Here is a 468-nt window from a genome sequence, read left to right on the forward strand (position 1 = left end):
AGGATGGTCTCGATCTCCTGACCTCGTGATCCGCCCGTCTCGGCCTCCCAAAGTGCTGGGATTACAGGCTTGAGCCACCGCGCCCGGCCTTTCTTTTTTATTTTATTTATTATTATTATTATTATTATTATTATTATTATTATTATTATTTTTTGAGACAGAATCGCACTCTGTCGCCCAGGCTGGAGTGCAGTGGCATGATCTTGGCTCACTGCAACCTCCGCCTTTTGGGTTCAAGCAATTCTCCTGCCTCAGCCTCCTGAGTAGCTGGGACTACAGGCCTGTGCCACCATGCCCGGCTTATTTTTAGTAGAGACGAGGTTTTGCCATGTTGGCCAGGCTGGTCTCGAACACCTGACCTCAGGTGATCCGCCCACCTCGGCCTCCCAAAGTGCTCGGATTACAGGCGTGAGCCACAACGCCTGGCCTGCTTAATATATTTTCAAAGTAAAAGATCAACATATTGGC

Source organism: Rhinopithecus bieti, unplaced genomic scaffold, assembly GCF_001698545.2.
Source record: "Rhinopithecus bieti isolate Rb0 unplaced genomic scaffold, ASM169854v2 scaffold_19615, whole genome shotgun sequence".
Classification (NCBI taxonomy): Eukaryota; Metazoa; Chordata; class Mammalia; order Primates; family Cercopithecidae; genus Rhinopithecus; species Rhinopithecus bieti.